Source organism: Geotrypetes seraphini, chromosome 5 (genome assembly GCF_902459505.1).
Source record: "Geotrypetes seraphini chromosome 5, aGeoSer1.1, whole genome shotgun sequence".
In the NCBI taxonomy this organism is placed as follows: Eukaryota; Metazoa; Chordata; class Amphibia; order Gymnophiona; family Dermophiidae; genus Geotrypetes; species Geotrypetes seraphini.
Window position 1 is genome coordinate 270,052,664 of NC_047088.1, and position 27,342 is coordinate 270,080,005.

Consider the following 27,342-nt stretch of genomic DNA (forward strand, 5'->3'; position numbering starts at 1 on the left):
TTAGTTAGCTTAGGATATAAACACCAAAAAACTCTTCAGTGCCTCAGGTACAAATTCAGATTGTGAACCTCCAGGGACATTTAAAATTACTACTGTACCTGAATGTGTACCACATACAGACAGCATATATGAAATGTCAGATAAAGACCGCATGGCCTATCATTAGGGTTACCAGATGGCTGGATTTCCTCGGACAGCTTTTCAAAACCTGGCACTTGGAACAAATCACCATCAGGCAGGAGGGCATCATAGGACTGGGGCATAATGGGGCGGGCCTGGGGATGGATTTAGGGGTCCGGATTTTCCAAACGGAAAATCTGGTAACCCTACTTATCACACAGTACACAATGGCAGAAAATGACCCTCATGGTCCATCCAGTGTGCCACCACTCTGTGTAGGCCCAGGTCACCCATGTTTAAATACTGTTTGTGAAGGCATCATAAGAACATAAGAATTGCCACTGCTGGGTCAGACCAGCAGTCCACTCACGCAGCGGCCCCCAGGTCAAAGACCTATGCCCTAACGAGACCAGCCCTACCTGTGTTCGTTCTGGTTCAGCAGGAACTTGTCCAACTTTGTCTTGAATCCATGGAGGGTGTTTCCCCATATAACAGACTCCGGAAGAGCATTCCAGTTCTCTACCACTCTGAGTGGTACGGAATCTATCCTCTTTTAACTTTAGAGAGTGCCCTCTCGTTCTCTCTACCTTGGAGAGGGTGAACAACCTGTCCTTATCTACTAAGTCTATTCCCTTCATTATCTTGAATGTTTCAATCATGTCCCCTCTCAGTCTCCTCTTATCAAGGGAGAATAGGCCCAGCTTCTCTAATCTCTCACTGTACAGCAACTCCTCCAGCCCCTTAACCTTTTTTAGTCGCTCTTCTCTGGACCTTTTCAAGTAGTACCGTGTCCTTCTTCATGTACGGCGACCAGTGCTGGACGCAGTATTCCAGATGAGGGCGTACCATGGCCTGGTACAGCAGCATGATAACCTTCTCCGATCTGTTCGTGATCCCCTTCTTAATCATTCTTAGCATTCTGTTCATCTTTTTCACCACCGCCGCGCATTGCGCAGATGGCTTCATTGACTTGTCGACCAGTACTCTCAAGTCTCTTTCCTGGGGGGTCTCCCCAAGTACCGCCCTGGACATCTTGTATTCGTGTATGAGATTTTTGTTACCGACATCTATTACCTTACACTTATCCACGTTGAACATCATTTGCCGTGTCGCTGCCAATTTCTCATGCATGATTATGTCGCATTGCAGACCTTCACAATCCCCCCTGCTTCTTCACTACTCTGAATAACTTCGTATCGTTTGCAAATTTAATCACCTCATTCGTCGTACCCATTACCAAATCATTTATGAATATGTTGAAGAGCACGGGTCCAAGCACCGAGCCCTGTGGCATCCCACTAGTGACGTTCTTCCAGTCCAAGTATTGTCCATTTACCCCCACTCTCTGTTTCCTATCCACTAGCCAGTTTTTAATCCACGTGAGTATTTCACCCTCTAGTCCATGGCTCTCAATTTTCCGAAGTAGTCGTTCATGCGGAACCTTGTCGAATGCCTTCTGAAAATCCAGATATACAATGTCAAATGGATCACCCTTGTCTATCTGCCTGTTTACTCCCTCGAAGAAGTGCAGCAAGTTCGTCAAGCAAGATCATCTTTTGCTAAAGCTGTGCTGGCTGGTCATAAGAACATAAGTAATGCCTCCGCTGGGTCAGGCCAGAGGTCCATCATGCCCAGCAGTCCGCTCACGCGGCAGCCCATCAGGTCCAGAACCTGTACAGTAATCCTCTATCTATACCCTTCTATCCCCTTTTCCTTCAGGAAATCATCCAATCCCTTCTTGAACTCCAAAACCGTACTCTGACTTATCACGTCCTCTGGAAGCGCATTCCAGGTGTCCACCACCCTCTGGGTGAAGAAGAACTACATAGCATTGGTTTTGAATCTGTCCCCTCTTAGTTTTTCCGAATGCCCTCTCGTTCTAGTAGTTTTAGAAAGTTTGAAGAATCTGTCCTTCTCCATTTTCTCTATGCCCTTCATGATCTTGTAAGTCTCTATCATGTCCCCTCTAAGTCTCTGCTTTGTGGGGGAGAGTTCAAACTATTAAAATGATGGTGTTGCCTGTGGTTTGTTATCAAATGGGAATGTTACCAGTTTTTTTTAAGGGTCCTTTTATAAAAAGTTAAACAGTATTCTTACAAAGTTTGTTTGGATGGGTAAAACTCCTAGAATCGCTTTAGTATCTTTACAAAAACTAATTACGGAGGGTGGGATAAATTTTCCCAATTTTTATAGGTATCATCAAGCATATATTTTGCGCCAGGGTATGTATTGGGTCCTCCCAGAGCTCATTGATAATATCCCAGACTGGTTGTGGTTGGAGTGGAGACTCATGTCTCCTCTACGTTTATGTCATGTTCTTAGTATTAAAATGCCTAGATTGTATAAAGAAAACAGAATATTTATGGATACATGGAAAACTCTGCGATATGTTAGCAATTTAACATCTATTCCAATCTATAAATCCACGAATCAAACTATATGGTTAAACTCCAAGATTCAATTGGCGGATTTAAGGTCATCTGGAAGCATTGGATGATAGCAGGTATATGGATTTTAGGCGATGTTATATAGGGGAGCAGGGAATAGGGCTACTGCTATATAGGGGGAGCAGGGAATAGGGCGGGGGGGGGCTGCTGGACAGGGAGGAGGTAAAAGTAAGGGAGAAGGGCTGCTAGCACCCGTTAATGTAATGGGCTAAACAACTAGTAATAATAATAATAATAACAACAATTTATATACCGCAGGACCGTGAAGTTCTATGCGGTTTACAAAGATTAAAAGAAGGTACAAATAGATTGAACTTAACAGGGTGGAAGCTAGTGATTAATAGCTCAAGGGGTCAGATATTGAGGAGAAAGAGTTGTATGGGTCAGCTGCCTAGATATTTCAGGAACAGATATGTTTTTAGGCGTTTCCTGAATTCCCCATAAGTAGTAGGCGTAAGTAATTGTTCTAAATCTTTACCCCATAATGCTGCCTGATGTGAGAAAAGGTGTTGATGGTGTCTTTTGAGTTTACATCCTCTAACTGGGGGGAAACGAAGATAGAATGTGAACTTCTCTTATGTCTGTTGGCTGAGAAGGAGAAAAGGTCAGTTATGTATTTAGGGGCTAGACCATATAGTACTTTAAAGCAGAAACAGGCGAACTTAAACTTTACGCGTGCCTCCATCGGTAGCCAATGCAGCTGTCGGTAGTAAGGTGTCACATGATCAAACTTCTTCAGCCAGAAAATCAGTTCCAATGCCTGACAGCTCCTGGATAAGGGGTAATGGCTGTGGTATATTACAACAGGGGAGCCCAGAGTCATTCAAATTTCTTCATGGAAGATGTTCTCTCAGGAGCAATTCGCTCACATTTTGCAACCAAACCTGCAGAATTCCACCACTCTCCATACTTCACTGCAGCTATGTTTTTCCAGTTAGAGGGAATAATTTTAATTGCTATAATTGTATTGTAAGAATGTAATTTATTCAGAAGGGTTATTATAAAAAATTTATGGGACTGTGGGAACCATTAACTAAATATTGTAAAAATTAATCTAATTGTATAATTGTGGAAAATGTGCACATCCGGGGTGGGGGGGGGGGGGGTATGTTTTGGCATTTGTTAAGAAGTAAAGAAGGGTTGATTATAAGTATTTTTATGAGATGTTTTTAAATTGGAAGGGGATGGGAGAAAATAAGTCTTATCTTTCTTTTATTAAGTATATTGTGCTGTAATGATAATAATGTATGTAAAAGTATCAATTGTGCACAATTAAAGTTTCAAAATTGAATAAAGAATATTTAAAAAAATGAAAAAGAACAGTCACTAAACTCCTGAAGCATCAGAGGGAAAAGAACCATTGGCTCAGCTGCGATGATGTGATACGTGTATACTATATGTACTTGTATTGCAAGACCTTGCTTGTATATCAAGTTAAAATTTAATAAAATGTTTTGCCTGTCTTGCAAAACACTTGCAAACCAAAAAAAAAACCAAAAAGAATGTAATTGGTGGCAAGTGCCATATGTTTATGTTTATTGCAATTTTGGAAACTTCAATAAAAACTTTCTTGAACTTAAAAAAAAGATTAAGCGAATTGATCGATCCAAGATGGTCGCGAGCTTGTTCGGCTGGATAGACGCCTTGGGATTTTGTCCGATTAATTCAAGAAATTCTACGGGTAGTAAGGGGAACTTTTTCTCTCCTACCTGCAATGCCGAAGTGACACGGGCGGAGCGCCGCTGCTGCCTCGCGGCGAACCAGAGTCCCTGTCGGCATCATTGAAGAAATCTTGAGGCGCATGCAAAATGTACCCAGAACGTTGGTGAGAAGCCCGCAGGAGATGCTGCGTATGGACGGGTCTGCAGCAGTTCTCCCTGGGCCGGATACAACTCTCAGCCCTGACCTTCGAGCACCACCCCCGCAGCCCCGGATAACAAGTTCCCCGAGAGGTGAGGAAACCCTGGAGGAAGGGTTGTTTCCAACACCAGAGGCAAGCCAGACATCGTTGGAGAAAGGGCACTTCAACGAGAGAGCCCCTCCAGGAAACCAGAGGCATTTCCACCAGTGGGTGGAGGGATTACCCAGATGGAAGGGAAACAAGAGGAATCTTCAAGTGGTGAACATTTTTTCACTGGTCAAGTGCAAACTTTTCTTAACAAACCCTCAGAGGTGACTCTTGATGCTTTGTGGGATCTTGTGGCTAATTTTAGGAAAGCCATAGTTTTCAAGTTTCAAGTTTTATTAAATTTGATGAATCGCTTATTTCATACTAAGCGAGTAACAGTTTAAAAATATGTTATACACAAGCTTAAGAGGGGGACAGAAACACCTGACAGACAGAACAGACGAACTGGAACACTTTGGGGAAGGAGAAAAGTGGGCAAAAGTTACATATTGCAGTTTCTCAGAAGAGAAGAAAATGAAAGTGTAGTAGAGGAAAGAACATTAGGATTGGGGGATTAAAAATTATGTTAAAAGATTGTTAAAAAGTAAAAATTTTTTTAAAAATGAAAAAGTTTTAAATATTAAAAGAGGCTTTAAAAAGAAAGGTTTTTAGATTGATTTTAAATAAATTCAAGTCTTTGATTTCTCTGATATATAGAGGGAGGGCATTCCAGGTAAGAGGGGCCGCGACTGAGAATATATCGTGGCGTCTGGTTCCGATGATCTTCAGGGACGGTACAGTAAGCAACCCTTGTGTAGTAGATCTTAGGGATCGGGTCGAGTTATGTGGGATTAACAGTTAGTCTATGAATTGGGGTTCGTTGTTAGATAGAGTTTTAAATGTTAGAAGTGATATTTTATAGGTTATTCGATGATTTATAGGGAGCTAATGTGAGTCTATTAAAAAAGGTGTTACATGATCGTATTTTTTACCATTGTGGATGATTTTAACTGCAGTGTTTTGTATTATTTGTAAACGTTTTTTTTCTTTTTGAGTAATGTTTAATAGGAGTGAATTACAATAGTCTAATTTGGATATGACCAAAGAATGTATTAGAATATTCAATGATTTTGGTTCCAGAAATTTAGACATTGAGCGAATTAAACGTAAACGAAAAAAACAACATTTTACCACGTTGCTGATGTGTTCGTGGTACGTGAATTTGTCATCAATGATGACTCCTAGTAGTTTTAGTGAAGATACTATCTTGATTGGTAAATTGTCTATTAGGAAAGGGGCTGATAGTTTTAGTCCTTGCTTCATTGGAAAGAATAAGGCTTTGGTTTTAGTAATATTTAATGCTAATTTATTTTGTGAGAGCCAATTTTTTATTTTGTCTAGTTTTTGATTAATTAGGAGTATTTCATTAGAGTTTTCGGAATTGAATGGGTGAATCAGCTGAATATCATCAGCATAAGCGTACGTAGTGAAACCTATAGATTGGCTCAAACTGAGTAGGGGTGAAAGAAAAATATTGAATAGAAGTGGAGATAGGATGGAGCCCTGAGGGATTCCATAATTATATGAGAGGCTTAGAGCTTTCATTGTTAAAATTTACCGTTGAGGATCGGTCGGATAAAAAAGAAGTAAACCACTGTAATGATGTGTCACGGACGCCTATGTTTTGTAATCTGTTTAATAGTAATAAGTGGTCAATAGTGTCAAAAGCGGCTGAGAGGTCTAGGGAAAAAAGAATAACCGAATTGTGATGATCAAGATTATAGATGATTTTGGTAGTCAAACCTATTAATGAATATTCGGTATTGTGGTTTTTTCTAAAACCGGTTTGATTGGGATGCAAAATGTTTGTAGATTCGACAAAGTCAGAGAGCTGGTTGAATACCACCCTTTCAGTGATTTTTGCTAAAAAAGGAATATTGGCAATAGGGCGATAATTGGTAGAGTCGTCGGGACTAATTTTACGATCCTTTATTATAGGAAGTATTACGGCCGATTTCCAAGCATTGGGTATAGTCCCAGTAAGAAGGCTTTTTTTAATGAATGACAGTAAGAAGGGTCCAAAGCAAGGGAAAAAATTCTTTAGAATAAATGGAGGGATAATCTCTGAAGAGGAACTTTTTAAGTTTATTTTTTGGATGATTTGTTTAATATCTGACAGTGTAGGTATATTAAAGTTTGAACATTTGGCGCAGGGGAGTTTTTCATTATATAGAAAGGAAATTAATTCAGCATACAAAGGAATTGGAAGAAGTTAAGGCAGAATTGAGTGACTCTAAATCCAATATTCAGAAGACTGAACAAGATTTAATTTCCTCTAAACAAATACAAGAGACTTTAATTAAAGATCATATAAACCTTAGAAGAAAAATTGAAATTTTAGAGAATACGTCACAGAGTAGTAATTTAAGATTAATAAACTTTCCTAGGGTCACAATGGTGACCCCGAGAGAAATGATTAAAAGATATTTTCAAGAGGGTTTGGGTATATCTGAGGAACTTTTATCCCCACTTTCTCAGGTTTATTACCTACCTTCAAGAGATCAACCCCAAAACCAAGGACAAACAAATCAAGAAGTTATGGATGTCTCAGCTCTTTTGGAGACGTCAGATAAAGAAATTGCTACTCCAGCGACTTTGATAATAACTGTAGCTCTTCAAACAGATAAGCTGTGGATTTTGAGATTATTCTTTAAAAGTAGAAACAATTCCTGGGTTATAAGACACAGATATATCCAGATTTATCGCGAGACGCAGAAGCGTAGGCGTGAATTTCTTCTACTTAAATCAGGAGTCTTAGCTTTGGGGGCTACCTTTTATTTGCGTCATCCCTGTAAGTGCATTGTGCATTACCAAACAAATAAGTATGTTTTCGATTAACTTCCTTCTTGTCACTCACCCAACTGGGTAAAGAAAAATCTTTAGCTCATTAGAAGAATTATTTATTACATTTTGCTTCAGTTTCAAGTTTTTGTTTTTTTAGGAATTTTCTTTACTTCTCGCCAATAGTAAATCTTGGATCAAAGTGGACTTGAGTAAAATTGAACCTTAATGTTAATTGCTTTATATTTGTTGGCTTGTAGCCATTTGTTTTTTCTCTTTTTGAATATGATCTAAGTTCAATTTCTTTCTGTACAAGTTTTGTATGCTTGATAAATAATTTGAAATTTATAAAAAAAAAAAAAAAAGATTAAGCCACTAAACAAACATTGTTCTGAGCGAGTTACAGCCAGAACACCAGGAGCTGTCAGGCATAGGAACGAAGCTTAGTTATAATTCTCTAAGGAAAGGTGGCTGTTCCTGCAGCATTGCAAGTTAGATTTTTTTTCTGGGAGATTGTTTTGTGTGTGTGTGTTTTTTTGGTATGGGGTTTTTTTTCTCTCCCTTCTCTGGACTCTAACAGTATGAAAAGGTTAGGGATTAATAACCTCTCTGGTACACCCTTGCCTGGTGAAGAATATAAATGCAAGTATTGTCCAGTCCAGGAGTGTGGCTGATTTGTGTTTTGGACTTTAAGAATAATACTGAACAGTTTTTCTTTTCACTGTGAAATGCTGAATTGCCTGTTTCTGTATGGAATGACTAGTAAAGCTGGAGAACAATACAGACCAACTAAAATACCAAAGAAAATAAAGACTGATTTTTGTTTGAACCTTTATTCTGGGCCTAAGTTTCCATTTTCCATGAGCAGCATTCTGATTTACTAAAATTGTGCCTAAGTTAGCTTTCCTAAAGAGTCTTCCCATTTCCTAGGGAAGCCACACCAAGGCCCAATGAAGGCCCTGACTCACTACTTGAAGGACCCAATGATCCAATGTTATTAGGGATCATCGGTGATGGAAATGGGTGAGTCAACTTCCTATGGACAGAGCCTGAGGTGAAGGTTGAGAAATACTGACCACACTGTCTATGAGGAAGTCAGAAAGACTGCTGCTGCTGGTGCTTGGACTGAGATGTTCTGTTGGCTCTGAGTAGCTGGTCAAGTGAAACTAGAAGGCTAGCTATACCTATGCTTGAATAGTAATAGTAGTCAAGTGTTGATGGTACCATGGACTTTCTGGTATCTAAAAGATCATGTTGAAAATAATGAAATGTTCTGATGGTGTGTATTAATCATATAGGGACAACTTTTGGATGAGAGATTGAAGGAGTCTGGGACTGGTTTTCCTGAGTGTTGAACTAAGTTTTCTCTTTAATAAAATGCTGAATTATGTTTAGCTGCAGACCTAACTTATCTCATGTTCTAGCCTGCCTGCACTGGGTGTTTTAGCTTGGGCATTTTAGCTTCTTATGGTTATCTCAGCATATACAATATTGTATTCCGCCCTCCTGGACATGTAACAGAAAGACTGCAGGGCTTCGATAAGTGACCTGCTAGTGACCTGCTAGTGTGAGCTTAGGACCAATGATTGTTAAGAAAAATAACACGTGAAAAAAAAATATCTCTGTAACTTCCTGGTTTCAGGACTTCTGAAGCTACCAACTTGGTGCTCGGGAGTCGCATATATGCTGAATAAACCCTGTTGCTTTCTTCAAGTCTCTGATTATTGTGTCTGAGTGACCTTTCAAGACTTAATGTAGAAAGTCATGTAAAAGTTATTGTTTGAGATTCTGTTTGCCAGCATAGAGCCCTGAAAAACTCTGCGGCCAAATTTACCGCAAATACTTGAATATAAGTCGATCCGAATATAAATCGAAACCCCATTTCCCCCCCCCCCCCCCCAAAAGGAGGAAAAATGGTTGACTTGAATATGAGTCGGGTGGCTTAATATTCAAGTGCCCTGCCCTGTCAGGCTCTACACCCAACTCCCTTTCTGCCAGGCATTGCACCCATCCTCCTTCCTTCCTTCCTTCCCTCCCCGTCAGACTCTGCATCATCCCTAACTCCCAGGCTCTGCACCCTAACACCGTGCACCCTGCCGCCCTCCCTGTCCTAGACTCAGGCTCATACCTCTACTGGTGATCGTCAGTGAAGGTGCAACGGGCAGGAGCGAACTTTCCAAGTTCCTGCCCTGCTGTTAACAGGCTTCTGTGAGTGTCTTTGGCCGTGCTGAGAAGCACGAGCAGGCGTGCGATTTTGTGCTGTGTTCAGTGCTGAGCGGCTTCCTTAATGGCTCCTGCGAATTCTCACCAGTTGGAAGGCTCAGCGGGAAAGTTGTTGAATTTGCTTTACTTTGGCTCTGCCAACTCCACTCGCCTGACCAGGAGCAGTCAGGAGGATCTCCTCGGGCATGGGCGAGCACTCCGCCCTTCCCCGATGCTACAACTGCTGAGCCAGTTGGAAGGTTCAGCGGGAAAGTTTGGATATTTGTTGAATTTCATTTTACTTTGAACCTGCCACAATCCACATCCACCCAACATCACCCACAAACAATAACACAAGACACCAGATCCCTCTTCAGCACCCGAGGAGACCAGAAACTCTCAATAGGAAAAGAAAGAAGGAGGAACTCCTCCAACACTCTCCCACTACTCCACTACCAGTCACTCTTGTCCCCACAATGATAGCTTCACCACAAAAACACATACAGGCTATCCTGCTGATTACTCTGCTCCTAACTAACAGGAAGGCGACAGCAAACAACATCTCCCCAATACCAACAATATCAAACACAAACAGAATTCTCCACTCAACCAGACAAATCACAATAGACAGAGGCATAAACTACCAGACCTACACTTACCACCCCACCACACAAACAGTAAGACCAACAAACCCCTACAAGACCAAAACTCAACCCCACCAAAAATCACTCATTTACCCCAAAATAACTCAAAGCACTCCAACAGATTACACCACTCTCACATGCGCATACCAAGTTTATCAAGTTTATTATATAGTTTGATTAATCGCCTATTCAACATTCTAGGCGATGTACAAATTGTTAAAAATATCTAAAATATGGGTAACATAATACACAGACATACAGTTTATCATATTGAGTTAAAAAAGATATGGACATTCTTACACATAGATTAAATCATTTAAATTAAATAATTTGTAAATACAATATCAAAACAACAGGGAAATTATTTAAAGGTTACAATCAATATTAAATTTCATATAATAAGGTAAAAACATTAGGAGGGAAGACAAAAATGAAAAAAAGGAAATATATGATAAAGAGAGATAAAAGAATTAATTATTCACTAAAAGCATCATTAAAAAGGAAACTTTTAAGTTTGGTCTTGAATTTGTCTAAATTCTTTTCCTGTCTTATATACAGTGGGAGATCATACTTAAACATCAGGGGCATAGGCCCTAAGACAGAACACATAAAAAACTGGATAGAAGGAGAAAACCTGGACTGCCTTTTCCTCACAGAAACCTGGCTAACTTCAGAATCAGACCCTAGAATAACGGAAGTCTGCCCAAAGGGATATAAAATAATAGTGGTCTGCAGAGGAAATAAAAGAGGAGGAGGAATTGCCATAATTGCCAGAAACACCATAGACCTAAAAACACAAGACAAAATAACTACCCCATAACTCAAGCACATCACTCAAAGGAACTCTAACCTGCATCCTTTGCTACATAACACCAGGAAACTGAACATCGCAAAACCAACATTTAAAGAAAGAAACTCATTATCAACAACTTACAACTTAATACTAGGAGACCTAAACCTCCACCTCGAAAACCAAACCTCCAAACAAGTGGAAATCTTACTATCATACTTCAAACCCTAACATATAAGGTACTAGACCCTCAAGCCACACATGAAAAAGATCACCAACTTGACATTGCAGCCTACATGTCCCAAAAACTCATACTACCAGAGATTCACACATCAAATGGAAACTGGCACCATTCTCTCTGGTCAGATCATAAGGAAGATCTTTAAGTCCTGAGACCATCTTAGTGGCCATTCTCTGGATCGACTCCATTCTCTTCACATCCTTATGATAATGTGGCCTCCAGAACTGGACACAGTACTCCAGGTGAGGTCTCACCATGGATCTGTACAATGGTAGTATGACTTCAGGCTTTCGGCTGATGAAGCTCTTTCTTATGCAACCCAGCATTTGTCTAGCTTTTGCTGAAGCTTTCTCTACTTGATTTGCAGCTTTCATATCGTCCCGGATGAGTACTCCCAAGTCCCTTTCCGCAGTAGTTTTTGCTAAGTTTTCACCGTTCAAGGTGTATGTCCTGCATGGATTACTGTTTCCAAGATGCATTACTTTACATTTTTTGGCATTAAAGTTTAGTTGCCAAGTACTGGATCATTTTTCCAGCAGAAGCAGGTCCTGCTCCATAGTGTTGGGCCTGGTTGCGCTATCAGGTTCCTTTGCCCTGCCCACAACATTGCACAGTTTAGTGTCGTCGGCTAATAATGTAATTTTGCCACGAAGTCCCTGAGTCAGATCCCTTACAAAGATATTAAACAGTATTGGGCCCAAGACCGAGCCCTGTGGCACTTCACTGGTCACTCGACGTTTTTGAGGGTATACCGTTTACCATTACCCTTTGAAGTCTGCCGCTAAGCCAGTCTTTTACCCATGCTGTCAGTGTTTCTCCTAGTCCTAGCGTGTTCATCTTGTTCAATAACCTGCGGTGTGGGACACTGTCAAAAGCCTTGCCGAAGTCTAAATATACGATGTCCAGGGACTCGCTCTAATCCAGTTTTTTTTGTTACCCAGTCAAAGAAGCTTATCAGATTGGATTAACAAGACCTTCCCTTCATAAAGCAATTCGGTGGGGGTCCCTTAACCTCTCATTATCTAGAATCGCGTCCAATCTGTTTTTAATCAACGTTTCCATGAGTTTACTCACTATTGATGTGAGACTCATCGGCCTATAATTTTCAGCATCTGACCTGCATCCCTTTTTGTGGAGTGGGATAACGTTGGCAGTTTTCCAGTCCAGGGGTACTTTTACCTTGCTTAGGGAAAGATTGAAGAGCTCGGCTAACGGTTCTGCCAGGACATCTCTCAATTCTCGAAGTATTCTGGGGTGCAGATTATCCGGGCCCATAGCTTTGTTCATTTTTAGTTTTGATAGCTCGTGCTAGACGTCGCTCGCGGTAAATTCCATGTCCCGGAATGGGTCCTCCGAGCTCTCCTTTGTCTGTAGCTGAGGACTGGATCCTGGCGCTTCGCAGGTGAATACTGAGCAGAAGTAGTTATTGAGTAGTTCTGCTTTGTCTGCGTCCGAGTCTGTAAAGTTGCCGTCATTTTTCTTCAGGCACCCAATACCGCTTGTGTTCTTCTTCCTGTCGCTAACGTTTTTAAAAAAGGATTTCTCCCTTTCCTTTACCTGCCTAGCTATGTTTTCTTCCATCCTGAGTTTGGCCTCTCTGACTGTCGTTTTAACTTTTCTAGATTTTGTCAGATATGTTTCTTTAGCTTCCGGCCGTTGTGATTGTTTGTAGATAGCGAAAGCTCTTTTCTTTTGCTTTACTAGTTCTGAGATCTCCACGGAGAACCACTGTGGTCTGTTTTTTCTGCGTCTTTTACTCATGGTTTTTACGTATATGTTGGTTGCTTTTTGCAGGGTAGATTTCAGAGCCGACCATAGTACTTTTACATTATCCGTCGTGTATTGATTTTGCAGCACTTCGTAGACATAGTCCCCCATGACCTGAAAGTTAGTTCCTTTAAAATTTAGGACCTTAGTCGATGTGTTTGACCTAGTGGTTCCTTTCTTGAGGTGGAACCACACCATATTGTGGTCGCTGGAGGCCAAAGTTTCTCTCACTGATATCTCTGTGACACTGTCACCGTTGGTGAGTATCAGGTCTAGAATTGCCTGATCCCTGGTGGGTTCTAATACCAACTGCTTGAGGCATGCTCTTCGCATGGAGGCCAGTAGCATCTTGCTTCCACTGGTTGCAGCGGAGGGTATGTTCCAGTCCACATTGGGCATATTGAAGTCTCCTACCAGCACTGTATCTCCACGCAGTGTGATAGTCTCAATGCCTTTTGTCTTGGTGGTCTGTATACAACACCTAGATACAGGCATTTGTTATTGCCCCTGACAAGGTTCACCCAGAGGGATTCTCCCGTATACTTGATGTCTGTAAGTTTAGTAACTTTGATGTCCTCTCTAATGTACAGAGCTATCCCTCCTCCTGATTTGCCTTCTCTGTCACAACGGAGTAAGTTATATCCTGGTATGACCATATCCCATCCGTGGGACTCCGAGAATCATGTTTCTGATATCGCCACTACATCAAGGTCAGCATTTCTCATTTCCGTTTCCAGTTCCAGTATTTTGTTGCCCAAGCTACAGGCATTAGCATACATAGCTATCCATTCCTTCTGTTTGTATGGAGTATTCTTGGTCTGAGATAGCTTGTCCTCTTCAATCTTGCCTTTGTCGCCCTTCCTATTACCTCTGTTACCTTCAGTGTCCATGCGATTCCTAGCCTCTGACTCCAAAATAGAGTTTCTGTCTCTCCCACTATCTCCCACTTTACCTACTCGATCATTTACCTCAGATACTAAGTCTCTGTCCCTCGCTCTGCCTCTCTCTGTATTGATGCGAGCGAATTTGACTTCTTCGATCATGGTGTTATTCCCTTTGTTATTGCCTCTTTCTCCCTTAGTATTCATGTGATTACTTACCTCAGGTTCTAAGATGGAGTTACTTACCTTATTGGTGTGAGAGTGGGTCCCCTCCCCTGGCTCACCTAGTTTAAAGCCTTCCGGAGCAGGTGAGCCAGGCATCGTCCCAAGGCGTTCTTCCCTCTTCTGGTTAGGTGAATCCCATCTGGTCCCTGCAGTCCCTGAAATGCCTCTCCGTGGTCCAGGAAGCCTAAGTTTATCTCCTTGCACCATCCCCATATCCATTTGTTAGTCCTCTTGATCCATTCTTCTCTAGCTCTCCCCTTGTCTCTTACTGGTATGATGGAGGAGAAGACCACCTGCGCTTCCAGTTGCTTCAGCTTCACACCTAAGGCTCTAAAGTCTTCTTGTATCTTCTCTGGTGAGTTCCTGGCAGTGTCGTTTGTCCCAACGTGAATGAGGAGCATTGGGTAGTGGTCTTGGGGCTTGATTATTCTTCCTATGCAGGTAGTCACATCCTGGATTCTGGCTCCTGGTAGACAGCAGGCCTCTCTTGCTTGTAGATCTGGCCTGCATACCGGTCCCTCGGTTCCCAGCAGCATAGAGTCTCTGCGCTTCTCGAGGGGGTGCTGATTCGTAGCTTCTTGAGTTGGGGTCATCTGCCGGGTTTCCTGGATGTCTTCCTGAATATTCTCCTGGGTTCTGCTGGTAGATCTTTCTTGTAGGAGCTGAAATCTGTTGCTCAGAGTGATCTGTGGAGTCGATGTGAGGTTGCTGTGCTTGCCTGAGGATAACCAAAAGGAGGGCTGCCTTCTATACTTGCTTGCAGAGGTGACTGGTTGCCAGGAGTCATCGTCTCGAGTCTCTTCTTGTACCCCAGTCGTTACTTCCAATGCTGCATGTCCGGTTGGTTCAGGTGTCTTGAGGATGGACCTGTCTTCATGCACTTGCTCAAAGACCTGAGACAGTTCTAGGAGGACTTCCTCGATGAACGCCTCGCCCTCCCAGATACTTCTTAGCCGCCGCACTTCTTCCCTTAGACTCGTCAGTTCCTGCAGGATATCTCCAATGAGCTGTTGATGGGTGTCCTCTTCTGTCTGCACAGAGACTGAAGTCTTCAGGAGTGGCTCAACTTCGGTCTGTACAGAGATACCCGCCGTCCATCGTGGGGGGGCCTCTTCGGTCTGCACGGAGACTGTGGCCTAAATCTGGATCTCTTCTGCAGCCGGGGTTTTGATCTTGATTGTAGTCTTGGTGCTTCTTGTCTTAACTGCCATTCCTGGTCTTGTGCTTGTCCCTTGGGTTTGTACTCCGGTTGTTGGTTGGTTGCCTGCTGTATGTTTGGTTAGTCCGCCTGCTTGTGTAGGTAAGTCTGCCTGCTGAGTGTTGGTTAGTGTGCCTGCTGTGTGCTATCAGTTGCTGCTTGCTAGTTATGTGCCGGGTGTTATCTGCTGTTAGCTAACTATGTGGTGGTTGTAAAAAAAAAAAATAAATAAAAATAAATAAAGTTATTATTATCTTTTGTTCTTACCTTGCCGCCCCTAGGCAAGAACAAAAAGGGGGAGGGGGGGGGGGTTTGCTTGCTGTGTGCTGGTTTGCCTGCCTGTTTGTGTAGGTTAGTCTGCCTGCTGTGTGCCATCTGTTGCTACTAGCTAGCTGTGTTCTGTGTGTTTGTTTTGTTTTTACCTTGCTGCCCCTAGGTGTTCTTTCGTCGGTAACTTGGCTCTTCTTTAGGCTCTTCGTACAGGCGCTCTCGCTAAGGCGAGCGCCTTTGACACTCGCCTTTGCCGCGCGCCGTTGGCTTGCCTTCTTTTATGGAGGAGCCCGGATGCTGGCTGTTGACGCAGTGGGGGTGGGTGGAGCTACTCTCGCCGCTGCCCCGATGCTTCTTCTGCTCTCCCTTTTCTCTCCGCTTTCCTTCTCCTGCCTTGTGCGGCTTGTCTCCCACTTTCCTTCTCCTTCTCCTTCCTCAAGTGGCTGCGCCCGTTGGCTCACCTCCTATTACGGAGGAGCCCGGAAGCTGGCTGCTGACGCGGTGTGGGTGGGTGGAGCTACTCTCGCCACTGCTCCGATGCTTCCTCTGCTCTCCCTTTTCTCTCTGCTTTCCTTCTTCTTCTCCTTCCTCAAGCGGCTGCGCCCGTTGGCTCGCCTCCTTTTATGGAGGAGCCCGGTCGCTGGTTGCTGATGTGGTGGGAGTGGGCGGTGCTACTCTCACCGCTGCCCCGATGCTTCCTCTGCTCTCCGTTTTCCCTCCGCTTTCCTTCTCCTGCCTCGTGCGGCTTGTCTCTCCGCTTTCCTTCTCCTTCCTCAATCGGCTGTGCCCGTTGGCTCACCTCCTTTTATGGAGGAGCCCTGACACTGACTGATGACGCGGTGGGGGTAGGCAGAGCTACTCTCGCCGCTACCCCGATGCTTCCTCTGCTCTCCCTTTTCTCTCTGTTTTCCTTCTCCTGCCTCGTGCGGCTTGTCTCTCCGCTTTCCTTCTCCTTCCTCAATCGGCTGTGCCCGTTGGCTCACCTCCTTTTATGGAGGAGCCCTGACACTGACTGATGACGCGGTGGGGGTAGGCAGAGCTACTCTCGCCGCTACCCCGATGCTTCCTCTGCTCTCCCTTTTCTCTCTGTTTTCCTTCTCCTGCCTCGTGCGGCTTGTCTCTCCGCTTTCCTTCTCCTTCCTCAAGCGGCTGCACCCATTGGTTCGCCTCCTTTTATGGAGGAGCCCTGACACTGACTGATGACGCGGTGGGGGTGGGCAGAGCTACTCTCGCCGCTACCCCGATGCTTCCTCTGCTCTCCCTTTTCTCTCCGCTTTCCTTCTCCTGCCTTGTGCGGCTTGTCTCTCCGCTTTCCTTCTCCTTCTCCTTCCTCAAGCGGCTGCGCCCGTTGGCTCACCTCCTTTTATGGAGGAGCCCAGACGCTGGCTGCTGACATGGTGGGTGTGTGCGGAGCTACTCTCGCCGCTGCCCCAATGCTTCCTCTGCTCTTCCTTTTCTCTCCGCTTTTCTTCTCCTGCCTCGTGCGGCTTGTCTCTCCGCTTTCCTTCTCCTTCTCCTTCCTCAAGCGGCTGTGCTCGTTGGTTCGCCTCCTTTTATGGAGGAGCACAGACGCTGGCTGCTGATGTGGTGGGAGTGGGCGGTGCTACTCTCGCTGCTGAATCCCGATGCTTCTTCTGCTCTCCATTTTCTCTCCACTTTCCTTCTCCTGCCTTGTGCGACTTGTCTCTCCGCTTTCCTTCTCCTTCCTCAATCGGCTGCGCCCGTTGGCTCGCCTCCTTTTGTGGAGGAGCCCGAACGCTGGCTGCTGACGCGGTGGGGTGGGCAGAGCTACTCTCGCCGCTGCCCCGATGCTTCCTCTGCTCTCCCTTTTCTCTCCGCTTTCCTTCTCCTGCCTCGTGTGGCTTGTCTCTCCGCTTTCCTTCTCCTTCTCCTTCCTCAAGCGGCTGCGCCCGTTGGCTCGCCTCCTTTTATGGAGGAGCCCGGAAGCTGGCTGCTGACGCCGTAGGGGTGGGTGGAGCTACTCTCACCACTGCTCCGATGCTTCCTCTGCTCTCCCTTTTCTCTTTGCTTTCCTTCTCCTTCCTCAAGTGGCTGTGCCCGTTGGCTCGCCTCCTTTTATGGAGGAGCCCAGACGCTGGCTGCTGACATGGTGGGGGTGTGCGGAGCTACTCTCGCCGCTGCCCCAATGCTTCCTCTGCTCTTCCTTTTATCTCCGCTTTTCTTCTCCTGCCTCGTGCGGCTTGTCTCTCCGCTTTCCTTCTCCTTCTCCTTCCTCAAGCGGCTGCGCTCGTTGGTTCGCCTCCTTTTATGGAGGAGCCCAGACGCTGGCTGCTGATGTGGTGGGGGTGGGCGGTGCTACTCTCGCTGCTGCCCCGATGCTTCTTCTGCTCTCCGTTTTCTCTCCACTTTCCTTCTCCTGCCTCGTGCGGCTTGTCTCTCCGCTTTCCTTCTCCTTCCTCAATCGGCTGCGCCCGTTGGCTCGCCTCCTTTTGTGGAGGAGCCCGAACGCTGGCTGCTGACGCGGTGGGGTGGGCAGAGCTACTCTCGCCGCTGCCCCGATGCTTCCTCTGCTCTCCCTTTTCTCTCCGCTTTCCTTCTCCTGCCTCGTGTGGCTTGTCTCTCCGCTTTCCTTCTCCTTCTCCTTCCTCAAGCGGCTGCGCTTGTTGGTTCGCCTCCTTTTATGGAGGAGCCCGGACTCTGGCTGCTGACGTGGTGGGGGTGGTCGGAGCTACTCTTGCCGCTGCCCCGATGCTTCCTCTGCTCTCCCTTTTCTCTCTGTTTTCCTTCTCCTGCCTCGTGTGGCTTGTCTCTCCGCTTTCCTTCTCCTGCCTCGTGCGGCTTGTCTCTCCGCTTTCCTTCTCCTTCTCCTTCCTCAAGCGGCTGTGCCCGTTGGCTTGCCTTCTTTTATGGAGGAGCCCGGATGCTGGCTGTTGACGCAGTGGGGGTGGGCAGAGCTACTCTCTACGCTGCCCCGATGCTTCCTCTGCTCTCCCTTTTCTCTCCGCTTTCCTTCTCCTGCCTTCTGCAGCTTGTCTCTCCGCTTTCCTTCTCCTTCTCCTTCCTCAAGCGGCTGCGCCCGTTGGCTCGCCTCCTTTTATGGAGGAGCCCGAATGCTGGCTGCTGACGTGGTGGGGGTGGGCGGAGCTACTCTCACCGCTGTCCCGATGCTTCCTCTGCTCTCCCTTTTCTTTCTGCTTCCCTTCTCCTGCCTCGTGCGGCTTGTCTCTCCACTTTCCTTCTCCTTTTCCTTCCTTATATTCTCTCAAAGAGCGCAGAGAAAGGGGGGATAGAAACATTCAAATACATCACGGGCCGCATTGAAGTGGAGGAAGAATTCTTTTTTCTCAAAGGTCCCACGGCGACAAGAGGGCATCCGCTAAAACGTAAAGGGGGGAGATTTCTTGGTAACACCAGGAAATTCTTCTTCACTGAAAGGGTGATTGATCGATGGAATAGTCTTCCACGCCAAGTGGTCAAGGCCAGCAATGTGCTCGACTTCAAGAGACAATGGGACAAACACATAGGGTTGCTACAGTTATGCTTAAAAGATGGATTCTTGTGGGAGAGGGGATTCTAGAGTGGGCAGATTTATTGAGGGAGGGTTCTTGAGTGGGCAGACTTGTTGGGCCGCCGGCCCTTATATGCCGTCATACTCTATGTTTCTCTATATACTTACTCCTTCAATATCAAATGGATCAAAACCAAACCAACCACACAAAAAATAATCTTCAACTCATGTAAATACATCGACCCCACCATATTCTGGACTAAAACAGACGCCTTATCTCACAATGGAGCCATCTAAGATTAACAATCCTAGATGAGCTAGCCCCAGAACAAAGACCAGAATCTATAGGAAATCAGACAAATGGTTCGACAACGAACTACTTCTGCTTAAAAGACAATGCAGACAACTAGAAAGAAAATGAAGAAAAAACAGTCAATATTCCACAAAAACAGCATGGAGAAAACTAAACCAAAAATACAAACAAAAACTGAAAGAAAAAAGAAAGACGTATTACACAAAGCAAATAGGAGGAGAATCCCAAGACACAATAAAGCTCTTCCAACTACTAAAAGAACTCACAGACACCAAACCCTACTTAACCAATAACAACCCCCCCCCCCCCCCACACACACACACACACACCCTCAGCCATCCTCTTTGCGGCATACTTCAAAAACAAAATCACAACTATCAGGTCCACATTCAATGGAATACCTACACACCTTGAAGAGATCACAATACCCCTCACAGAGAAAGAATCAGTTGCAGCAGACAGAACCTGGTCCCGCTTCCCACCTATACAATGGTCACACCTAAACAAACTATAAGAAATACAGCCATGCAGCCTGTGACCTCAACCAATACCTATTAAAAAACTCCAGTACACTATTTCGCACCCTCCTTATGCAATGGATACAAACTTTACTCACAGACGGCCTCTTCCCACAAGACCTCAGCAAAATCACCATCACTCCGATCCTAAAAGACCCCAAAGGACCGACAGATCAACTCTCTAACTACAGACCCATTGCTTCAATACCACTTTATGTCACACTAATGGAAGGCCTCGTAGCTAAAGTCTTAACCTTATACTTAGAAAACCACAGCTTACTCCACCCTACACAATCCAGCTTCAGAAACAATTACAGAAAATGCAAAGTTATGCACCTGGGCAGCCAGAATCCATGCAAGTCTTATACCCTTAATGGCGAGATCCTAGCAAAAACGGTAGCAGAACGAGACTTGGGGGTAATCGTCAGTGAGGACATGAAGTCTGCCAATCAAGTGGAGCAGGCTTCGTCCAAGGCAAGACAAATCATGGGCTGCATACGAAGGGGTTTCGTCAGTCGTAAGGCGGAAGTCATTATGCCATTGTATAGATCCATGGTGAGGCCCCACCTGGAATACTGTGTGCAATTCTGGAGGCCGCATTATCGCAAGGATGTGCTGAGACTGGAGTCGGTGCAAAGAATGGCCACCCGGATGGTCTCGGGACTCAAGGATCTACCATACGAAAAACGGCTTGACAAATTACAGCTATACTCGCTCGAGGAGCGCAGAGAGAGGGGGGACGTTCAAGTATCTTACGGGCCGCATCGAGGCGGAGGAAGATATCTTCTTTTTCAAGGGTCCCACGACAACAAGAGGGCATCCGTTGAAAATCAGGGGCGGGAAACTACGAGGTGACACCAGGAAATTCTTTTTCACTGAAAGAGTGGTTGATCGCTGGAATAGTCTTCCACTACAGGTGATTGAGGCCAGCAGCGTGCCTGATTTTAAGGCCAAATGGGATCGGCACATGGGATCTATTCACAGGGCAAAGGTAGGGGAGGGACATTAAGGTGGGCAGACTAGATGGGCCGTGGGCCCTTATCTGCCGTCTATTTCTATGTTTCTATGTTTCTAACTGAGACCTTGCTAGGATCACTCATAGACACTGCTAGACAACTCCTCAGCACAGGCAAAAAAATGCTTATTATTCAACTAGATCTCTCCGCAGGTTTTGACCTGGTAGACCATGACATCCTCCTACAAATACTAGACTCAAAAGGAATCACTGGCAAAGTATTATCATGGTTTAGAGGATTTCTACAATCCAGAACATACAGAGTTAAAACAAACAAAGAAAAATCAGAACCATGGTCTAATCCATGCGGTGTACCCCAAGGATCACCACTGTCTCCCACACACTTCAACCTATACATTGCTTCCCTCAGCTCTTGCCTAGACAAACTAGGCCTTACCTCCTACAGCTTTGCAGACGACATCACCATTCTACTTCCTTTCGACCAACCAGCGCCCTCCATGGCAAGCAGAATACATAAAACACTTGATACAGTAGCAACATGGATGAAAGAACACAAACTGAAACTAAACCCTGACAAAACAAACTTCAGCAAAACACCAACTGCAACAAATCTAGTAATAAACTCAATTTTATACCCCATCCAACCCGCTCTAAAACTCCTGGGAGTGCTAATAGACAGAAGATACACCATGCAGCCACAAATCAACAAAACAATTAAAAAATATCATTTGCAGTCATGAGAAACCTAAGGCAAGTTCGAAAATTCTTCGAAAAGAATCAGTTCCAACTTATAGTACAATCTCTAGTCCTACGACTACTGCAACATACTATATCTACCCTGCCCAACAACGATGATGAAGCAACTACAAACAATATAAAACACAGAACCTAAGACTTATCTACTCACTGAAGAAATATGACACATTACAGAGGCATACCACAACTCACACTGGCTCCCAATACAAGCGAGTGTATTCTTCAAATTCTACTGCCTACTGTTCAAAGCCATAAACGGAGACAGCCCAGCCTACTGGCACAATAGACTAAATCAATCCACCTCAACCAGACACAGGAGAAACCCACGCACCCTACAATCAAAAACATGAAACGGAAAAAGCTGTACGACAACCTCCTAGCCACTCGAGCAGCAAGGCTAGACCACCAATTCTCCAATCTGCTGGCTTCGACCACAGACTACAAAACCTTCAAAAAATAAACAAAAACCCTACTATTCAAAAAAATACATAAAACTAAACTAACACACCTAGATTTACCTCAAACATCACCTGCAATACGGTCCACTCCTAGCAAATTAGAAATATCCAGCCCACTTCTTATATACTTCTAAATATCCTGACAATTCATCTGTAATCCGCCTTGAACCGCAAGGTAACGGAGGAATAGAAATCACTAATGTAATGTAATATAGTTGAGAAAAGGAGAGATGGTGGATCTGGGGATGCTGGGGGTCCATCGCTGCAGCTGCAGGGATAGAGATGAAAAAAGGAAAGATGCCAGACCTCCAGGGGAGGGAAGGGAAACGGAAGGGGAGGCCAGAGATGGAAGATGGATAGTTAACACGGAGAAAGAAGAAAATGACAATTGGGCAGGAGACCCTGGCAAGAGGGTTATCAGAAGACAACCAGAGCCTGGGACCAACATGATTTAGGAACATAAGAACATAAGAAGTTGCCGCTGCTGGGTCAGACCAGTAGTCCATCGTGCCCAGTAGTTCACTTCCACTGCAGCCTCCAGGCCATACCAGTGCCCTGAGACTGCCCTACCTGCATACGTCTGGTTCAGCAGGAACATGTCTAACTTTGTCTTGAATCCCTGGAGGTTGTTTTCCCCTATAACAGTCTCTGGAAGAGCATTCCAGTTTTCCACTACTCTCTGGTTAAAGAAGAACTTTAAGTTTGTATGGAATCTGTCCCCTTTTAACTTTAGAGAGTGCCCTCTCGTTCTCCTTATCTTGGAGAGGGTGAACAACCTGTCTTTATCTACTGTGTCAGTATCTTGAATGTTTCTATCATGTCCCCTCTCAGTCTCCTCTTTTCAAGGGAGAAGAGGCCCAGTTTCTCTAATCTCTCACTGTACTGCAATTCCTCCAGCCCCTTTACCATTTTAGTCGCTCTTCTCTGGACCCTTTCAAGTAGTACCGTGTCTTTCTTCATGTACGGCGACCAGTGCTGGATGCAGTATTCCAGGTGAGGGCGTATCATGGCCTGGTACAGTGGCATGATAACCTTCTCTGATCTTTTCGTGATCCCCTTCTTAATCATTCCTAGCATTCTAGTCACCCTTTTAGCCGCGGCGACGCATTGAGCAGACAGCTTCATCGATTTGTCGACCAGTACTTCCGAGTCTCTTTCCTTGGGGAGTCTCTCCAAGTACTGCCCCGGACATCCTGTATTTGTGTATAAGATTTTTGTTACCGACATGCATCACCTTACACTTATCCACGATGAACCTCATCTGCCATGTCGTGGCCCATTTTTCGAGTTTGTTTATGTCATGTTGCAGATGTTCGCAATCCTCCCGCGTCTTCACTACTCTGAATAACTTTGTATCATCTGCAAATTTAATCACCTCATTCATCATACCAATTTCCAGATCATTTATAAATATGTTGAAGAGCATGGGCCCAAGCACTCCACTAGTGATGCTTTTCCAGTCCGAGTATTGTCCATTTACTCCCACTCTCTGTTTCCTATCTGCCAGCCAATTTTTAATCCACGTATTTCACCTTCGATTCCATGGCTTGTAATTTTTCGAAGTAGTCATTCATACGGAACCTTGTCGAAAGCCTTCTGAAAATTCAGATATACAATATCGACCGGGTCACCCTTGTCTATCCACCTGTTTACTCCCTCAAAAAAGTGTAGCAAGTTCGTCAAGCAAGATCTTCCTCTGCTGAAGCCATGCTTGCTGGTCTTCATCAGATTGTGTCCGTCAAGGTGCTCAATGATTCGGTCCTTTATCAGCGCCTCTACCATCTTTCTCGGTACTGAGGTCAGACTCACCGGTCTGTAGTTTCCCGGATCACCCCTCGAACCTTTCTTGAAGATCGGTGTAACATTCGCCACCTTCCAGTCTTCCGGAACCCTTCCCGATTTGATTGACAGATTTGCTATCAGTTGAAGCAGTTTAGCTATAGTCCCTTTCAGTTCCTTGATTACCAAAAGAACATAAGAACTGCCATCTCCGGACCAGACCCTAGGTCCATCAAGTCTGGTGATCCGCCATGCGGAGGCCCAGCCAGGTGTAACCTGGCGAAAACTTAGTCACCCATATCCTTCTATGCGTCTTTTGAGGAGATGTGTATCTAACTTGCCCTTAAATCCTAGAAGAGTGGGTTCCGCAGCAACCTCCACCGGGAGAGCGTTCCAGGTGTCCACCACTCGCTGTGTGAAGCAGAACTTCCTGGCATTTGTCCTGGGCTTGTCCCCCCTCAGCTTCAGTCCATGACCTCTCGTCCTAGTCACATTTGTCATCGTAAATAACTTTTTATCCTGCTCTATCTTGTCGATTCCTTTTATTATTTTAAAAGTCTCAATCAGATCCCCTCGCAGTCTCCTCTTCTCAAGGGAGAACAGTCCCAGTTTTCTAAGTCATTCTTTGTAGTTCAAGTTTCAAGTTTATTCAAGTTTTTGATAAAACGCTTATCCTAAGGTACAAAGCGTTGTACATAAAAAATTTAAAAATAACAAGGAGACAAACTGTAGACCAATTAGACATACATGACTAATAATAATTCTTGGTTGACTAACATGCTTAAGCTACAGAAAACAATAGGGAAGGGGGGAGAACTACAATATTTATAGAAAAGGTACACAGAAGGGAAATACAAGAGGGAGTAGGGAAAGTGAATAATTACTAGGAAACTGAAAAAGAGAGAAATTTTGGACACTGTTAAGGTAAATATATATCTTATTGTCAGTTAAAGACATCTTTAAAAAGAAAACACTTTAAACTGCTTTTGAACTTCTGCAGATTTTGTTCAGATCTTAAGTATAGAGGAAGAGAGTTCCAGGTCATTGGGGCGGTCACTGAAAAGATAAAGGTACGACGAGTAGTTCAAGTTCTCCATACCTTTCACCAGTTTTGTTGCTCGCCTCTGCACCGTCTCCAGCAGTTTTATATCCTTCTTTAGGTAGGGAGACCAGTGTTGGACACAGTATTCCAAGTGTGGTCTGACCATTGCTCTATAAAGCGGCATTATGACCCTCTGCGATCTAATCATGATTCTCTTCTTTATCATTCCCAACATTCTATTTGCTTTCTTTGCCGCTGCCACACATTGTGCTGAAGGTTTCAAGGTCTTATCTATCAGTACCCCCAGGTCTTTTTCTTGTTCGCTCTTACCCAGAGTTGTACCTGACATGCTATACTCGTGCTCCTTGTTCCTTCTGCCCAAATGCATTACCTTGCATTTTTCCACATTAAACTTCATCTGCTATTTCGCTGCCCATCTCTCTAACTGGCTCAAATCTCTCTGTAGTTCCTTGCTGTCTTTTGGTGATCTGATTGCCCAACATAGCTTCGTGTCGTCTGCAAACTTGATGATTTCACTTGACGTTCCTTCTTCTAGGTCGTTGATGAAAATATTAAATAAGATGGGCCGAAGAACCGAGCTCTGGGGCACACCGCTAGTCACTTTCTCCCAGTCTGAGAGCTTCCCATTTATGCCCACCCTCTGCATTCTGTTTTCCAGTCATTTGCCTATCCACCTTAGTATGTCCCCCTCTATTCCATGGCTTTGTAATTTCTTGAGAAGTGTTTTGTAATTTCTTGAAGTCTTTTGTAATTTCTTGAGAAGTCGGATGGATGCCATCTGGTCCTGGGGATTTATCATTTTTAAGCCTATCAATCTGCCAGCATACCTCTTTTAGACTGACTGTCAACCCTGTCAGTTTCCCATCTTCGTTTCCTGTGTATAGCCTGTCGGCTTCTGGTATGTTGTGTATATCCTCTTCGGTAAACACAGATGCAAAAATGTGTTCAGTTTGTCGGCGATGGCTTTGTCCTCCTTTAGCACTCCCTTCATTCCTCGGTCATCCAATGGCCCATCGCTTCCTTCACGGGTCGTTTCCCCTTAATATATCGAAAGAATGGCTTGAAGTTTTTCGCCTCCTTGGCTATTTTTTCTTCGTAGTCTCTTTTGGCCCCTCTTACCGCCTTATGGCACCTGCTTTGATGTTGTCTGTGCTTTTTCCAGTTATAGTCCAGTTTTGACCTTTTCCATTCCTTAAACAAAGTTTTCTTGTCCCTGATCGTTTCCTTCACCGCTACAGTGAGCCACGCCGGTTCCTTGTTCTTTTTCCTCTTAGATCCCTTGTTAATACACGGTACATATAGATTTTGCGCCTCGGTGACTGTAGAAAAATAATTCTATTTTCTGTATTGTTATTACAATATGTCAGATTTGAAATGTGTATCCTGCCAGAGCTGGTGTTAGACAGCAAGCGTTAACTAAGACCTAAAAGAGAGAGGAAAAGTCTTTTTGATATATTTTGTTTACATCACAGAGCCGGTGTGGGGTTGGAGAGGTTGTAACCCTACACTTCTACTAAAACTAAAGGGTCCTTTTCTTAAGGTGCACATTTAGCGTACCTTAATAAAAGGACCCCTAAGTATCTTAATAAACAATTCAGCCTGCAACTTAGCCTTTTTTTCAGATTTTGGCCCCTTATGTGATTGAGTTTTACACCTCTGGCATAGACAAATCAGAGTCATAGTCCTTGACGTCAGGCCTTGCAGACTGAGATCCATGAAATGAATAGGTAGAATGTTTAAAACAAACAAGAAAATACAGTATTTTTTCAGTTGCTGCATGACTGTGGAATCTGGTGCCTGAGGATGTAATCAAGGCAGTTAAATTGCTGGGTTTAAAAAGAATCCAAGCACAAAAATCTTGTACAGATAGGGTGATTAGCACATAAAAATGATATTAGGAATCGCAATTAAGCTTATACAGAAAACAAAGCAAAAGAATAATCTTTAACTATTACATCCATATTAATCTCACTCAAATCCTCATAACTGAATCCAAGAATTATTGAGTAATATTTAAACTAAGATTATATTAATAAAGAATAATAACTGTCCTTTGCTAGATGAGGAGCAAATATATCTAATCCTGAGTAATGGTTCTTGTTCCTCCATTTTCCAGTTGCTTTTGAGATAAAAATTTTCAACAATTTATGCATCTTGCTTGGCATATTTTATAAAGAAGCACACATAAATTCTAGGAAGTGGATCTGAAAAGGAGATAGAATACGCAGGTTGTGGGAATTCTAAGCTTTTGCACACACTGTTACAAATTTAAGTACTTGAATTTACCCTGGGTTTCAGATAGTGGAAATCCTCGTACCTAAAAGTTAGGCACGGATCCTAGGCAGGGGAGATATGATAGAGACGTTTAAATACCTACGTAATGTAAATGCGCATGAGTTGAGTCTCTTTCATTTGAAAGGAAACTCTGCACTGAGAGGGCATTGGATGAAGTTAAGAGGTGATAGGCTCTAGAGCAGGGGTGCCCAATACATCAAT

General features: G+C 44.2%; 1 protein-coding gene across 1 annotated transcript in view; it reads right to left on the minus strand.

The window, feature by feature from the left end:
• Positions 1-27,342, minus strand: part of ADCY10 (adenylate cyclase 10) — an 803,671-nt gene that overhangs the window by 724,587 nt on the left and 51,742 nt on the right. The gene's annotated exons all lie outside the window — the stretch shown is intronic.